Below are 13,892 nucleotides of genomic sequence, written 5' to 3' on the forward strand. Positions count from 1 at the left end.
AAAAATCTCTTAATGTCATTTTTCTCACTACTTTGATTTGGAAAATGAAGTTATTTTTCATTGAATAATGAAAAGTGTTATTTATGTTAACATTAATGGGTTTATTTTCAATAAATATTATTTTAAAATTCTTAATTTTAATTTCATATATGGCAAATATCAATAATGTAACCCATATAAACAAGAACTCTTTCGGGTCTTCAGTTTTTCAAAGTGTAAAGAGGTCCTGAGACCTCTGTGGGAAACACTGCCACAGATTAATAATAAAGTTCATCAGCCCTTAGTATTTTGGTGCATTGGTGGGGGAAAACAAGATAATTATACACAAGCAACCCCATCTGGGAAAAGAGAGGAGGGGAAGCGACACCTAATGGTCGGCGGTGTGCATTGCACCCTGAGGGTCAAGAAGAGCACTGAGTCCCTCCCTGGGTAGAATGAGGCCAGTCTGGCTGCTCTACCATTTTGGGGGGCTCCCCTATCCATTGTAACTTTGTGGTCACATCTTAGAAGGATTTTGAGGATTCCCTGTTGGTATTATTTGGAGCCAAGACATTGCCTTAGGTGTTGACCAATTGCCAGTTTCCATGTGCCCAGATTGGAGTTTCTCTGGCAAAACCACGCCCTTCACAGATGTGTACGTTCTCTGACTGCTCACATTTGGATAACCCCATGGGCTAATAACCAAGTCAGAAGTATTGTAAATTATGGTCCATGAGTCTGGACCTTGATCTTGGTGTGCTGAGGAAGGAAAGGAGTCTCTCTTAGCAATAAGGACCTCCCAGTTCTATGCTCAGGGCCTCTATCTTCCCCTCTGCCCAGGAACACTTGTGAAAACCAGGCATGACAGGAAGGCACAACTGGTCCTGAGCACTAGGCTGCATCCCACTGGAAGGCTATTTACATAGGGGAACCTCCTCTTAGTGGGGACAGGTAGGAATGGCTCGGGAGGGGCTGTTTGCTGCCTCCCTGCCTTGGTTCCCACTCACTTTGGCTTTGATGTAGAGAGGTGCTTTTTCAATCCTGCCATGCATGCGATGACCATCTGACTCCGCATCGGCCTGGATTAACAACGCTGTGGGCACACAAGCCCAGGGGCCAGGCTGCTTGATTCAAGTCATAGCTCTGGCCCTGTCCAGCTTCGTCACCTTGGGCAAGTTATTCTGTGCCTCAGTTCCTCAAATGTAAACTGGGCAAATATATGGTGATGGAAGGAGAACTGACTCTGGGTGGTGAACACACAATGGGATTTATAGATGATGTAATACAGAATTGTACACCTGAAATCTATGTAATTTTACTAACAATGGTCACCCCAATAAATTTAAAAAAAATGTAAACTGGGGAATAACAACAGCACCCACTTCTGAATGCCTGGCGCATGATGAGTGCCTCAGAAATGTTAGCTTTTATTATTCATCATTCTCTCTGCAAAATTTCTCTTTTGACTCTGAAGCCTTGGGAACATAGCCAACACACACAACCTCCTGATATCATTCTACCAAGTCCCCGAGCTCCCACCTGTGTTAGGTCCATGGTCTGAGCTTCAGGAGGCACTGGCTGTGTAACTGCATTGCCAGGAATGCCGACTTCCCAGCCTGGGATGGGGAAATCCTCACCCTTCTGTATCCCCTCAACTCAGCCAATTCCACATGTTAGGGACATCACCAGCAGCACCCCGTATTCGTCAGAACTTCTTCAGTTACAGGTGGCAGGCTCCTAACAGAAATGGGCTTCGGGTTGGAGGAAGACATTTGTTGGATTACACTGGGGGACAGTTCAGGCGCTTCAGGCAAGGTTAGCTCCTGGCATGAAAATCATGTCATCTGCTGTGTTCAGTGTCTGTCTCGCCCTCTCTCTACTTCTCAGCTCTGCCTTCCTCTGCCTTGTTTCAATATCAGGCAGTTTCCGGCCACATAGTACAAGAGCCATGCTTACATATTTCCAGCTTAGGAACCTCAGGAGAAAGCAGGCTCTCCTCCCCTGGAATTCCAGAATAGCTTTAATTCTCCAGCTCTAGCTGTGACATCCCAGAGTGACATCACATGTGGCCTCAGAGGACTGAAAGTGCACAGCCAGGGAGGGAAGGAAAGGATTGATATTTACCAACCATCTGTTCTGGCATCAGCACTTTATATCTTTTCATGGTGAAGAGTATCCCCTTTTGGGAAGGACACTAAATCTCATGGTAGTCTCCACCTCCGTCCACGCTGGGAGGGCAGGTGTCCCTTCTTGTGTCCATAGCCATTCCCTCTGCTGTGTCCTTGGTCCCTTCCCTCTATTTTGCTAGAGACGAAGCACCATCAAATACCTTCCTCTCTTATATTGGCACTCTCCCTCTCTCTACTGTACTTTCTCCTGAGCCTCCAAACAGGCTGAAGTTTCTTCTACTAAAAACAAAAAACAAATCTCCTCCCCCTCCTGGAAAGAGTTGTTTACCATCACTACCTCCTCACCTTTCACTCACACCTCAGCTAAATGAAATCTGATTTCTATTGCTGCTGTCTTCTGAAGTTGCTCTCTCTAGAGGTACCAATTACTTCCCATGTGACAAAAAAATCCTGCTCTCGGCCAGTTTGACCTGTCTCCCATGTCAACTCACCACCAGGCTTTTCTTCCTGAAATTTTCACCCCACTTGGTATCCATTATTTTGCTCGTTTCTGGTTCTCCTTTCTCGGCACTCATTGGTTAAAGGTATATGAGAAGAGAAAGCCAATTCCCCTTTCATTTACATCTATGGTTTCAAGTGTCCTTTTTTCATTGGTGATTCCCCATCTCTACGGCCTGGGTCAGTCTCTAGGTGTGAGTGTCTGTGCCCCAGCACAGAGCCTGAACAGAGCAGCTGTCCATATATGGTGAGCAACGGATGAATTTCCTCAAAGTCCGGTGCCTAACAAATGGCAAAGCAGTATCCAGATCTGGCACTATATCCCAAGCCACTCACAAAGGCAGACCACAAAAGTCATGGTAAGCAGCATCTCCAACGTAGGTCAAGAGGAGGGACAGTTAGTCTGCACTTGCTGGATCCTTCTGATGACAACTCGGGCCTCAGAATTCAACCACATAGTGCCAGTCGTCTTTTCTCCTAACTGCCCTTCATGCAGGAAGCCCTCTCTCTCATATTTGCATGTGAGGCAGCCATGTTAGAATGGAAGGAGCACGATATCTGGAATTCCAGATCTGGGTTTGCGGCCTGCTTCTTTTTTGATCTGGCTGTGATTTCCAGGAAATCAGTGGCCATATTTGGGTAAGTTCGTGAGCTTCCTCAGGTGCACAGGAAAGAGCCATGTTTAGACAACTTTCAGTAATGGGCGCTACGGTGGGGACACAGAGGAAGTAAGGTGACCAGGTTCCGGAAGCCATCTCACTAGCCCCAAGTATGTCCCAGGAGAACAGGAACAAAGATCTGGTGATGTGGTCGGGTTCTGCTCCCAGCCCTTACGTCTCCCATACTACACGTCTCACACAGGCGCCTCCATCACACCTCTATCACATCTAAATGTTCATGGCTGCGTTTGGCTTGGGCCTAAATCCTGTGTCCAATCAGCTGCAGTAAGGTGGGCAGGGCTGCCTGGCCTCACTGGATTTATATGACCTAGATCACAGTGATTGCGTGAAGCAAGGTCAGTTCAGGTCCGCCGGCCTCGGGAGGAGCTGAGGGAGCTGTGGGCACTCAGCTTCATGTTTTTGTTTTTTGTTTTTTGTCTTCCTTGTTGTGTGTCAACTTCCTCTCTTCATTTGATAAATGAAGGGGTTGGACCAGTTGATCTTCAAAGGTGCTTCCAAATCTGACTTTCCAGGAATTTGTTTTATTATCATTTGGCTGCACATCAGCTCTAGCAAAATGACATGTCATATCCTGGTTTGAAGGTTTCAAGTTGTGCTATTTCTCAATAAGGGATCAGTTGCAGGAAACAGAAACCACTCTAACTATTTTAAGCGGCAAAGGATTTAATACAAGAAATCCGGTGTTTAAACAAATAGTTAGAAGAATTGGAGAAAGGGGCTCCAAGATGGACCTCCAGAAATGACTCTCAGAACGAAAGTCAAGAATAGCTGCTAACTCTGACACAATTATGAGTCAGGAGACCACTACTAGAATTCTTTTTTCCCCCCCTTCTTCCACTTCCCCACTGTCCCCCGTCCCCCCAACTCTGGTTCAAGCCGTTGTTTCTCTGTCTAGTTGTGTAGGACACAGCTCCCTGGCCCATGCTGGTATTACGAGCCTTGCGCTCCCCCCCAGCTGGAGTCAGTCACCAGTCGTCGATCGGCGGCCCACAGCAGCTCTCACTGGATGCCGGCCACTCACGCTGGCCACCGGCTGCTCATGGTAGCCCATGGCAGCACACAGCAGCCTACAGCAGCCATGCCAACCTCCAGCTGCTATCACAGTAGCCCAGCTCCAGGGAGAGCCATTGTTCAATCTTAGCTGTAGAGGGCACAGCTCAATGGCCCATGTGGGAATAGAACCAGCAACCTCATTAGAAGCACGGTGCTGCAACCACCTGAGCCACAGGGCTGGCCCGAGACCACTACTAGAATTCTTGCATTGAAGAACACACCAAGTGAAGAGGCCACCCACAGAATGGGAGAAAGTATTTGTAAGTCATACATCTGTTAAGGGACTTGTAACCAGAGTATATAAATAAGTCTTATAACTCAACAATAAAAAAGACAAATAATCTAATTTTAAAATGAGCAAAGGATTTGAAAGGATATTTCTTCAAAGAAGACATACAAGTAGCCAAGGAATACATGAAAAGATGCTCAACATCATTAGTCGTTAGGGAAATGCAAATCAAAACTACAATGAGACACCACTTCATGCCTACTAGGACGGCTACAATGAAAAAGACAGACAGTAACAAGTGTTGGCAAGGATGTGAAGAAAGTGAACCCTTGCGTATTGCTGGTGGGTACAGTGGTATAGTGTCTGTGGAAACAGGACGGTGGTTCCTCAAAAATTAAACATAGAATTTCCATATGATCCACCAATTTTACTTTTGGGTATATGCCCAAAAGAATTGAAAGCAGGGACTTCAACAGTTATTTGTACACCAATATTCATAGCAGCATTATTCACAGTAGCCCAAAAGTACAAAACCAACCTAAATGTCCATCAATTAATGAATGGATAAACAAAATGTGGTATATCCATGCAACATCCATACAATATACAATAGAATATTATTCAGCCATAAAATGTAATAAAGTACTGTTACATGCTACAATACGTATGAAACTTGAAAACTTTATGTTAAATGAAAGAAGTCAGACAGAAAAGGCTACATATTGTATGATTCCACTTATATAAAATGTCCAGAACAAGCAAATGCGTAGGGAAATTTGATTAGCGGTTGCCAGGGCTGTGGGGAGGAGGGAACTGGGACTGACTGCTAATAGGTTTCTTTGGAAGTCATGGAAATGTTGTGGAATTAGATGGTGTTGGTAGCTCCATAACTTTGTGGATATATTTAAAATCTACTGAGTTGTACAGTTTAAAATGGTGACTTTTGTGTTATGTGAGTTATATCTCAATAAAAAAAAATAGGACAGTTAGAAAATACACTCAGCATTGTAGCTGCAATTTAAGGATCAGAAAGCTGCCATCACTGCTTTTCAACTGCATGAAGCTAGTGATTGGATATTGGAATGCTGCTGAAGAGTAACCCACACAGCTGGGAGATGGCCTTGGCCTCACTTTCTCCTCCCAACTCTTATATAAATGGATGCAATTTATAGATACTAATTTGCATGCAGAATATTAACTGCAAGGGGTTCTGGGAAATGCAATGTTTCTCTTTGCAGCCTTGGCAGTATGAGGAAGAGATTAAAATGGATGCCGACAGTCCAAGTTCACCATATCTACACCAATTCATCCTTTGGCTTTTTAGCAATCTAAAGCCCTGCCCTAAAAGGAGAGATTCAAAATCCTATTAGTCATGTACCCATCCCTGGGGGATGTTCATTCTAGCTCAGTCACAATTCTACCTCAACAACCTGTAACCTAAGGACTAAATTATCATGTTGCCAACAATAATACACCTTATAATACCAGGGAAAATGTGGGAGGGGGAAGAAACGGTTAAATATCTGTTAAAATATATACACAATACAGCAAGGAAATACTGAAATGCTAATGTAGTCCTCATTTGTTACGTTTTCATGAGTTATTTATATTCATAATTTCTTTCTCCATTACTCATTCTAAGTTCCTTTTCTCCCAGCCAGCATCTCAGCTGGATGAGGTTCTTTATCTGGTGTGGTGACCCAAATCTTTATTCCTAAAGGAACTGAGCCCTTAGCGGTTTAGTCCTTTAGAACTTTTACTCCTAAATATGGTAGTACTAGAAGTAGCCCCAGAGAGTCTTTAGGTTCCAGACATAGCTCTTCCTGTCCCCATTGAACAACAGCAAACCTATTTCCCTAGATAACCAGGATCAAGCACTCCACCTAACTCAACTGCCCCCTTTAGGCTATTGGGTCAGTGGATGAAGAGCCCAAATTGGCCAGAAAACTTCCAACCAATGGATTCATTGTTGTGTGTCCTGGTGGAAGTATTTCTCCTCTGGGTGCTGAGAATTCTAAATCAACAGAGACCAAAGCATAGGGACAAGAAGCAAAAATTTTGTGACTGGGTTATATGTATTTGTCACTGTTTCAGAACACATATCTCATCCTCTAGGACAGAACTTCAACTACACAAGATGTTGTCTTTCTGCTGGTGCCATAAATGAGTCTTTAGTTAGCCATTTACTGTTTTGTAAGGCCAGCTGCTTTGGGATGATTCCATGGGTCTTAGCCCATTGCCTCACATGATGAGAGGCAGTGTTCTGTAGAATACATGATGAATAAGGCATTCAATAGATTCATGGATAATAATGATGATCACGATAATAAATGAAAATTATGCTAGCTGACACATAAAGTACTTACTATAGGCCAGGCAGTGTTACATGGACTCATTTAATCCTCCCAGTCCCAAACAAAGAAACTGAGATAGAGAGGTTAACTAATTCACCCAAGGTCATAAGATACTTAAATGGTGGAATTAGAATTCCCACCCAGGCTTTCTGCTATGGAGTCTATCCACTTAATTGTGCTTCTCAACGTGAACATATGATCAAATTTAGTAGAACGGAACGGGCAAAATATATTTGGTTTTATAATAATTGGTATTTTTCTCATTTTAAAATTTATTCTTTGCGAATATTTTAGCCTTGGCATGTATGGAAACAATCTATATCTTGAATGAGTGTCTTTTTCAGTGAGGACCCATCCCTGCTTTCTCTGTGATAGAAGGGATCTGATGGAATCTAACAGTTGTTAAGTGCCCAGCCGGTCCCCCCAGAGCATGGAGCAGGGCTCAGTAGTAAGCCAACATCAGCTTCTCAAAAGGAGAACAGCCATTGCCCAAAATAGGATGGCTTCACTCCAAAATCCTAAGGATGTGTTGTGATTCTCTTGGGAAGTTTGCCACAGTGTATATTCTGTATCTTCATTTGCCAAGGGCCTTTGCACACCCCTGGATCTGCTAAGTTGTAAAACCCAAACCGCTTCCACTGCAGCCTGTACCCACTGGCGACCATCCTCTTTCTTTGGACCCATGAAAGCTGGTAGCCTTAATGGGTTACTCAATAAACAGGTCAGCGCAGCATCACCAAACGTAGGATGTTACCTCTACAATCAAAAGCGATCCACCAAATGCTCAGAATTTTTCTTAGTGGTGGGGGGTGCACAGTGCAACAGCTCATCTTTCACTTTAGATTACCTGTCATGCTCCAAACAACTCCCCTTTGGATCCCTAAAAACTTCATGGAGGTGGAAGTGCCCGTAATTGCCACAGGGATTATTGCCTATCCTCTAAAACACCCGTGCGTTACCAAGGCATTTTGATTCCTGCTATTTCTTGCTTATTAGGTCCCAAAACATGATGTCGTCATATGTAGAGTGATGTTCTGGGAAATGTGAGATGATTAAAGTGCCTGAAGATTAGATTTCCAGAGCTGGAGAGGTGATATAACCCAGATGTAGGACAGCAAGAGGTACTGTTGACCCTAACAGGTGAAAGTAATCTGCTGTCCATGCTTTCTGCTCTTTGGGCCTGGAGAAAAAAACACAAACAAAACAAAACCATATTCCAGGTCCATCATTGTATGTTTGCAGGTGTCCGGGGCAGGTGTTGATTTGCTTCATAAAGAGAGTATATCTGAAATACCAGCTACACGCCAAGTCTTGCACAGGGCAAACGATTTAAATGTGAATAGATAAGGATCACCACTCCCGAATTTGTCTTTGATGTTGCTTGTCTTTGATGGTGGCGGTAATACGTATCATTCCCTCAGGGATGCACTATGGCTTTTGGCTTACATTTCTGATAGGGAAGACCAGTTCCAGGGACTTTCCTTTATTCTTCTTACAATAGCTTTCAGGCGGGCTGTGGGTCAATGTGAAGATTCCGCCAATTGCCAAGTATGTCTATTACAACTGTGACCACAGGAACCGGGAAATAACCACGGGATGGATCAGTGACATAGACCTGGGCCACAGTTCCTTTTAAATTACTTGACCCCCTGTATTAGTTTGCTAGATATGCTGTAACAGTGCACCACAAATGGGTGGCTTAAACACTGATTTATCGTCTCACAGTTCTGGAGGTTAGGAGTCTGAGATCATGGTGTCGGCAGGGGGGGTTCCTTCTGGGTGCTGTAGGAATCCGTTCCATGACTCTCTCCTAGCTTCTGGTGCTTTGCTGGCAATCTTTGGCATTCCTTTCGCTTTTATTAATCATCCCAATTTCTGCCTTCATCTTCCATGCTGGTCTCCCTGTGAGTGTTTGTGTCCAAATTTTCTCTTTTTTATATGGCACCAATATTGGTTAGGGGCCCACCCTACTCCAGTATTACCTCAACATAATCTCATCTGCAACAAACTTATTTTCAAATAAGGTCACATTCTGAGGTATTGGGGGTTAGGACTCCAACATATGAATTTTGGGGGACACAAATACAACCCATAACACCCCATAAGCCTCTATTCCAATTAGTGGACCACAAAGACCTTTTAGGGCCCTTGGGATTAGTGCTGGTTTAGGGCCAGTTCTGAATATTCCCTAAAGGCCTGGGTATTTCCGTTTCTCCAAGCACAGGAACATAGGTTAATGGCTTACAAGTCCTTTGGGGGAAGACCAGAAGTTTTACAATTTGGTTATGATATGCTGGGTGCTTCCTCCAGGGTACCCAGCATCCTTTAGTCAAGAGCCTTGGGTCTGAGAATTGAGCTAGTGTCCATACTCTCCATTTTGGTGACTCAAAACAGACTCCTCTGCCATTCCTGGAGTTTTGCTTTGTGTTGTACAGACCAAGGAGAAACTTAGTAGGTTGTAGTTCATCACTCCGGCTCTCTTGCCCCTTGGCCCCTGTCACTCCAGGGTCCCATCACCCCAGGATCCCATCACCCTACTGATATCAGGGACTCTATTTCAATGGCAACATCTCTTAGAATCATTCTCAGCCTAAGGAGGATGTTCACTACGGTACTTTTCAAGGTAAGGTTGTCATGCGGGAGATCCTGCTCGCTCTCTGCTCCCGCTCCCCACACAAGAACACAGGATATGGTGAGGCCAAAAAGGAACACCCACGGAGCCATAGGTAGGGGAGTCATACCACTACGGTCTCACTGGAGGCTGGGTTTACTGGATGTGCGACCTGCTGTCCGTTTTGTCTGCAACCCACCGACGACTCTCTTTCAGTCTCCTCCACTCTCCTCGGCTCTCCTTCGTAGCCGCAGCAGTTATATTAGTGGCTAATGGCTCAATGGCTACAGCTGACGGCCAACCGGCCACAGCCGACGGCCATCTACTACCCGAGCCAGCACCCCTCCACATGAGGCCGAGAGCCTGTAAACTACTTTCTGGGGCTCTGCCCCCACAAAGGTGTTCCCCATATCTATGTACTTTCCAATTCCTAGGTGAAAGGAATATCCTGAGTAATTTTGGAGGACAAAATTAGGAGATGAATAGGTCACACATCTGGTAAATCTGCATCGACATTTCCATCTTCACGTTTTTTTGGCTTTGTTTTCCAATGCTATGCTAAGGAAGTTTTGGTAGTTCAATTTCTTTTTGAATGTAGACCACCATTAAGTCCAGGTTTCATCCAACCAACCAGCTAAGAGCCACTCTTAGCTGCTAAAGCCAGCATCTCTAGAATGCCCATTTTAGTAAATTCAACCCAAATAAAAATAAAATTATGTTCTTTTCTTCTTGGTCTAATACCTTTAGAATCCAGTTCACACACATTCTTCAGGTGTCTACTGATTCAAATTAGCAAAATATTACATTTCTTTTGCAAGCCTCTCAAATCAGACTGTGTTGGCATTCCAGACACATACTGGAATCTGCCTATAGTTACAGATCTGGTGGCAACAGGCAGTGGATGGGACAGAAGAAGTACTGGCATTCCCTTTCAAGGCACTACCCCATGGTCTCCATGTAAGACTGAGAGGAAAAAGTTAAGTGGAGTCTGTGGGTTTACAACATTAGGATTTATCCAAATCCATTCATATGTCCCCAATTTCTTATTTCAGAGTCCCACTGTTTCCCAAATAATGCCCTAACTTTCACATAAGAGACCTGATAAGGCTATGAATTTAACTTATGCTGCAATTCAATAATCCGGAATCTCCATTTGACTTTCATGCATACCAGTCTTGTGGCTTCAAGAGACAAAATTATCTTGGGGCTCTCCGGTACTTGCGTAGAGCTGCAAATTTAAAACTATGGAGCCTTTGATTTTCTTCAGCCCTTCTAGCATCGCCACTACCATTTAAGTCCTCATTTCTTACATGACTGTCTATCATGGCAGCCACCTGGTCTGCCAGTCTTTCCTCCAAAAGACATTTCATTTCAGATGAGAAGTCATCTTTGCCTGCTAGCTTACCATTTTCCAGTGGCAATTAGATTCTTATTTTCTCCCAATCCAACTCAGTCATAACTAATCTGAGTCCCATCTTTGAGGGCCTATTGCCTGTAACCACTTTTGGAACCAAATATTTTATCAGTCAGGGTGCAGTAGTTGCAGGAAACAAAACCCTTCTACGTAGGTTAAGCAGAACAGAACTCAATACAGGTAAATTAGGTGCTGCCAAGAGTTGGAAAGCCTGGGCAAGTTGTCTCTAGGCTGGACCTCCAGCAAAGACTCCCAGATTGTTCTTCTATGGGAGCTGCTACTTCTGGCACCATCAGAAAGATGAGGAATCAGGAGGCCACCACAGGCTGACTACAAGAACACACATCACTGTTATTTATGGATCAGGAAACCCTTCACACCCACAAAACTTCTGATGGACACTGGAATACCACTAAGGTCTCTACATCCTTGCAGGAGCAACAAAGTAGCTGAAGATGATCGCTGAATCACTTTTTCCTTCCACATTGCATTTGTGCATCTAATTGGCAAAACTTAAATTATACTCAGAATCTTGTTTCAAGGAAGTTTAAGATTATACTGTAGTTTTTAGCTTTCCAGCCTGTGGAGTACAAGAAAGTACGTTAGAAAGAGGTAGGAATGAATGAGTATCTATTTACCATATCCAACAGTTTCATTCCATCGGCCCAAGTAGGACTTGTGACCAGACACAGCCCTTTCCGCTTTAGCCCCTTTGAAAGTTGACCACAAACACCCATCTGTCTGGCTTGAAGATTACCTCTTCCTGGTCTCAGAGGAACCTAAATATCCTTCTCTTTAGTTGTTTTGTTAATCGACACAATCTTGTTCCCGGTCACTTCTACCTAATGTGCTACGCTCCTCCTTGGTCCACCATGTTCCAGCCAGAGGCCTGTACGCTGTGTGTCTGTGTGCTTAGACTGAGGATGCCCCCCCAGAGCCTTTGTACTTTATTCCTCATGCCTGCTATCCACATCGTTCTCACTCCGTTCAGGACTCTAATAATAAAATGTTACTTTTATCAAAGAGGCCCATACTAGCCATCTGAAGTAGTACCATCTGCCACTCTCTCTTCATTTTCCCGGCTTTGTTTTCTTCAGGGCACTTACCCTCATCCAGTTTATGTATCTGATCATCTTTCCCCACTACGGTGTTAGTTTCACAGGAAGAGAAATTTTGTTTTCCTTATTAATGCATCCTATACCTAAAATATAGTAGGTATTTTAGAATAAATGAAAGCTCTACCAAGAGGAAATGAAACATTCCCCATATTCTGAGCTGAGCAACTTTTCCGATGCATTACCCGTGTTCTCCTCCAGGTGGTGGTGACAGGCCTTTTCATCCACTAACGTCTAGGAGGTAGAACAGTAGTGTTGCAAAAGATTGTAATAAACTTAGTTTTTCATAGCCTCTGGTCTAGAGTTCTGGGCTTTTCTTAGTTGATACCCATAATCTCCTTTTGCTTTTTTCCTTATTCCTGCAGGAGGAAAAAGACAGGGGCCTTTATCAAAAGCATTTTCAGTACCCCATCTCACTTAATCTTTACACCCCATAAATAGGATTATTATCCCCATTTTGGCTAAGTGAAAACAGACTCAGAGTAAGTTGCCCAAGTCTCACAGCAGTAAGTGAAGCCTAGAGAATATACAGATTTCCCTGCAAACTCCTGTCCCTCCAACAGACTTTTTTGATTTTATCCAAGTTAACTGAGTTAACTGCTCTCTTGCTGAGGCTTTAAGAGAATTGCAAGTCTTGAGTTGGTAATTTGCATTTCAGAGATTTCCAGACTGTCTGCCCCTTTTCCCAACAGGCTCCCTTTTTCACACGTGGATACCATCTAGGGTGCCAGAGACCAAAAGTCCACTAACAGCATTTCCTGTCCCAGGTGCAGGGAAATGTGCTAAGTCTGGTTGCAGTGCCCGAGATAAGAACCTTCCAAGATGGCTGTTGTCCAGACTCATCATCCTCATTGTAGTAAAGCACAGGCCAGGAAGACAAAGAGCAGGTGCACCTGTGAAAGGAAACAGAAAGCCATCTGGTCCTCAGGGAAAGGATGTTTTCAATTCTTCCTCTGGGCCCAGGGCTAAGGTGACACAGAAGTTTGGCACTGGAAGCTCCTTTAAATACTGTCTGAGTGCTGGGGAAATTAGGGGCAGGAGAGAGTGACTAACTCAATCACAAAGTAAGTTACTGCTAGATTTGGAATCTTACATCACGTCTCATGAAATCTTGTAATTTTTCTGCTGTACTGTGTATGAGTGTTCATTTCTTAGATCATTATTCTAGACAGAGCCATAATCCCTAGTACTAATTTAGCTCAATTCTGATGAATTTATAAGATCAGATGAAATTAAATACGTTGAGATTTTAATGGCATTTCCTCTCTGCTTTCATTACAAATTTGAGTCGGATTCCTTAGCCCCTTATTTAAAATAGACTGGCAAAACTGAGAAAGCTCTTTAGGACAGGGAATGTGCATCTGAGATGGTAACAAACTTGGAGATTATTCTTTGGTGATTACGCACAATCAGTACATTTCTTCTTCCAGTAAGAATACTGTTTCCCAATTTGTAATTCTGCAACATTCACTGGGATGCCTCTGAAGAGCCACGGAACTGCCACCCCTACCCTCCTCTGGGAACACATTTTTAGTAGTGACTACAATACAGGAAAGGCTAAATAAAAAGCTGTAACAGGAAAACTGCACAGCTGCCTCTAGAGGGCAAACAAAGTTCATTTTAATCTACAGCTTCTCTATTTGGCTGACTCAGCTATTTCTGCAGTCTGACTACATAGTCCAAAACAAGCCTAGCTTTGCTTCCTGTCATGCTAGGAGTCCTTGGTTTCGATGACTCCCCTGCAGTCTGATTAGAATACAATCCTTCTTCCCTGGGATTAGGAGCACGCAGATCTAGAGACTGTTAAACATGCAGCGGTCTGTTGCAAAC

The sequence above is a fragment of the Rhinolophus sinicus genome, chromosome 14 (genome assembly GCF_057876585.1).
Source record: "Rhinolophus sinicus isolate RSI-liver-muscle chromosome 14, RSI-T2T, whole genome shotgun sequence".
NCBI lineage: Eukaryota > Metazoa > Chordata > Mammalia > Chiroptera > Rhinolophidae > Rhinolophus > Rhinolophus sinicus.